The sequence below is a fragment of the Pteropus vampyrus genome, unplaced genomic scaffold (assembly GCF_000151845.1).
Source record: "Pteropus vampyrus isolate Shadow unplaced genomic scaffold, Pvam_2.0 Scaffold146, whole genome shotgun sequence".
NCBI lineage: Eukaryota > Metazoa > Chordata > Mammalia > Chiroptera > Pteropodidae > Pteropus > Pteropus vampyrus.
The window spans coordinates 5,120,467-5,125,141 of NW_011888927.1; positions in this window are offsets into that span (position 1 = coordinate 5,120,467).

The following is a 4,675-nucleotide window of genomic DNA, read 5'->3' on the forward strand; positions in this document are numbered from 1 at the left end:
CTATCATTAGTGATCATCAGCGAAGATAGAATTGGGTTATTACATATCCCCGTGACTAATTACTATTTACTGATTACAGAACTTCTAAGTAAACTTCCACCAGGACTCAGAAGCCTTGACATTAGTACCAGTGGGGAACTGAAGAATTTGCAATTTATTCACTGCTGGTACGAGTTAGGGGGCATCTCTCTCTTGTTTGGAAGTCTTCCTGGAACAGGGGACTATGAGCTGGTGAGAGCTGCTTTCCTTTCTGGAGATCTCACCCATTGTTTCATCTGCTTAGGCCACTTCCTTAAGGCTTTCCTATACATTTTATTTTCTAGTCTTTTCATTTGCTCTCCACTGGGTCTCTTTAGAGTATACTTTTCTAATGTTGAGATTAAGAGTACAGTTGTTTTCACCTGATTTTTGTCCATTAATACTCAGATTTGTTAAGCATGATGAAAGATCATTTCATTTTTGTTCAATGTCTTCTTTTTTTGTTGTTGGTGATAGTTAGGGGTTGCTTTATAGACTTTATAGAGTTACAAATTTATCATTTCCTAAAAAAATTCAAAACTGTTTTATAGCTATATGGCCTTAAAAGAAGACTATTAATAAAAAGAAACCTGTTTTTGGTTAAAATTCTGAGAAATAGTGATTATATTGTTTTAAGATTCTATTTCGCTAAGACCTGATTAAAGGAATTGGCCATCTGGAAAGCACAGTTAATGGATCCAGAAATGTCATTGTCATCTTGACTCATATAGAATTTGCACTGAAGAAAAATAGGTTGAATAGAATCCAAAGTCTATGAAAAAGTCTGGTTTCCCTAATTCTGGTTTTTTTTGGACCTATTTATTTTGCATGCCATTTCTAATTAGCAACAATTTCTCTATCACTTATGTGTAGAATTTAACATTTAAATTTTGTTATCCTGTGCCGTTTGTTTTTTTAATGTTGCCTCCCCAACTGGACTGTAAGCTTCTAGCGAACGTGAACCAAGTCTTTCCTTTTTCTGTATATTCTGCAGGGCCTAACATGGTACTGGATTTAAAATAAATGCTGAATGAACACCTAGTACTTAGTCATATGGATACGTGATTATTAGGTCAGGATGTTTACATTCTTGTCATCTTCATCATCTGGTTTCATAGTTTTTGCTCTGGAGTTTTTCAGAGTCAGTATCATTTGCTTCAGTATCTAGCAATGACAAGTCCCAGATTTTCATCCACTGGGGATGGGATAGGGTGTGACAGTTAAAGTCAGATATTTCCAGTTCTAGGACCTTTCACTCTCAGAGATTGGGTAACTCAGGTATGTGATATAATAGAACCGGCAGACAGCATAGGAAAGGGAAACAGTTCCCATTATACTAGATTATGGGGCTTTAAGTTAACTGTGGGTACTGTCCCTACTGATACATTGGATCAAATATTATATGCTTTATTGATAAGCAGTTTGGCACATTTTGGGATATTTCCTAAGTATAGACTGATTCTCTACTTGGCTTTTTGTGGTATTAGTGCTTTTTTAACGATTTGTTGTGAGGGAAAGGAAAACAGAAGTAGGAGAGGTGATTATTTTGATTTGTAAATGAATCACAGACTTAAAAATCTATAGAGATAGGAAATGTCTTGGAGGTTATATAGCCCTACTCTTTGATTTTTATAGCTCAGAAAATCGAGGATTGGTATAGTTTGGTCATGTAAGTAAGGTCACAGTTAATGGAAGTCCAGAATAGGACAATACTGTTAAGTCGGTTGGGATAATCAATTTATATTATTTCTGGATTATCTAACACAGTTTGTAAGATGTATTCCATGGATAGATATCTGAGAAACTCATTCATTCTTAAAAAGTGTAATATTTTAAAAAGAAGTATTTCAAAAGACCCTTCACTAGCTAATATATTGAACAACTCTACAAGATGACCTCACATAGAATGTAGTTGACAGGTGCCAATACATGTACCTACTGAGGCATGTAATTGAGAAATCTGGCTCATAATTCCAGGTCTATGAATTACAAACTGTATGAACTTGGAATAAAAATCATATGGCATTCAGAAAGTCATTTGGTGGTGTTATTCAAAAATGAAAAAATTAGACTAGATTCACTCTGAGAGCCCATTTAGTTTTACAATTCTGTGTAAAAACAAAGTAATGGTAGAAACTTGGAACACGACATGATCAAAGCTTTAAGAAATCAAAGTAGAGATTGATGTGTCTTACCAAATGTGTCAGCAGCTCAACATTTAGAATTTCATTACTTGATTCTGTAACTTATCTCTCCTTTAGGCACTATTGATGCTTTTCTGGATGATATCTATTTCTTAGGCTTAATTTGGTTATCTCTCCTTTGCTTGGAGCTTTTTGCAGGAATATGAATACTGGGAATAAATACATATGAACCAGTAAATTCATTATTTGGAAAAAAAAACTAGGTTGTTTAAGTTTGAAGCATATTTTGTTGAAAACTACAACTGCCTATGGGGTAGTTTTGTTGAATTAGTGTATTTTGCCTGATAAACTTCCCATATTTTACATTCTGTAGAAAAATAAATAGTTTCTTAGCTATGCTCACTTTCATTAAAGGAAAGTGTCCCAGGAGGGTAAATAGGAAGGCCATGTGGTCATACTTAAGTGTCATTTTACCTTGTCCTGCACTCTGGGATACGATTACTCTTATTTGCTGATTGTAGTGATCTTGAGTAATCAATCTTTCACCAGCCTGAGCTCAAACTATGTCTGCAGTGCCTGCAGCCCTGAAATCTCTCCTACCTTTCTTCAGAGGACAGCTGGTTAGTCACGAATTCGAAAGAACCATTTGCAATCTGTTTATAGGGTGCTTTTGGAAGACCGTGGGATAAGGGCGTTGTGCAGCCAGCGAGGTAGCAATATTTTCCTTGTTGGGGTAAGGTAAACTGTTGATGAGAGATAATGTATATTGTACAAGCTCATAGCATAAGATCTGGCACATTTTTAGTCCTCAGTAAACATGTTATTACTCTGCATTATAATTTTGCCTCTAGATTTATAGACCTCAGGCAGTTAGCAAGCAGACTTACGTATTTTGTTAAGACTTAGACGAGAACCTCCAGAATATTTGATTTAGAGTGTAGAGTGTAGAGTTTTAGTACAGTGTCATTTCTGTTGTTTAATTTGGAAGAAGAGAAGCTAACCTGTTCTGTAATTTGAGTATCCTTCATTTTGTAAATTAGTAATTAGGAGCTTAATTTGTACTGAAGAGTTTTATATCTGGAAATAATTCAGACTCCTTAAGAATGTGAGAGTATGAGAGTGTGAATTGTGAGAAACAGTCTTTCTTTTGAAATTTGCATGCTATTTTGGATGAAAACACAGAGTCAAAATACTAGATTAAAATGCAACTGTTTAAAGTTTAAGGGCTTGATATTTTTATTTGCAAATGGTAGTTTAAAAATTTTCTGTTATTTATACGATATATTTCTTTAACAAAAATAATTGATTTTAGGTCATTGGATTTTGAATTTCTACATTATTATCTTTTGAATTTCCTTTGCTAATTCACAAATTCTTTTGAGTAATATAGTGTTCTTATCCTATACTTCATATTTCTAATGTTAAATAGTATTATGGTCTTTATTAAAGGTATATGCAAGTTTAGTTAATAAAGATTTTCTTAATTTAAAATATTGGAGAAGACTTTTTCTCAAAAGAATGACATGATTTAGAAACAATGCAGAATTGTATTTCAAGAATGTGAGAAAAATGTATAGAAAAAGTTGTCCATACCATCACATTTTATAATTTTAAATTCCTAAATACTTGAAAATGTTTTTGTTACCATAAAGTCATGAAAAAGATAATGATATTAATGGCTACTAATATTACTTAACTTGATTTTAGAAATTCTAGCCAATACAGTGGTCTCCTCCACAAAATAAATCAGAAAGATAGAGAAATCACCATTATTCGTAAATGATGTGATTGACTACTTAAAACAAATAGGCCAAGAAAATGAAAATACAAAAATTAAATAAAACAACCTCTGTTTAATATTAGTAAGAATCAAATAAATGTAAATTAAACGAAAATGAGATTTGTTTTTACCTTTCAGATGAGCGTTATCTAATACAATAAAAGCAAACATTTATTGAGTACTTATAATGTATCAGGTATTGTAGTAACTCATTTAATCCTTAAAATAATCCTGCAATTCTACAGATATAATCTTTATGATAAAGATATAGTCTCTGCTTTACAGAAATCTGCAGGAATGTTGAATAACTTCCAAAGGTCATAGTGCTAGTCCATGGCAGAGCTGGGATTTGAACCCAGCTATAGAATTCTGGTCCTAGAACCAGTGCTCTTATCCCCTGAACTGCCTCCCAAGGTTGATAACATTCCATGTTGGTGAAGATATCGGGAAGGAAACAACCATCTCCCTTGCACTGCAGATATGGGGAGTGTTTATTGCATCTCCTTTCTAAAAGGCATTCTGGTAACACTGTTCAACACCTTACAATCCAGTACTTCCACTTCTAAGAATTTATCCTAAGGAGATAATCAGGCAAGTGTGCAATAACGAATGTATAAGGATGTGTTTACTACATGGTTTATAGCAATAATCTAAACAATGATTTTGAGGGAGTTTAAATTTTGGTACATCATACAAAGATGTATCATATGACTATTAAAACTGATGGTATAAT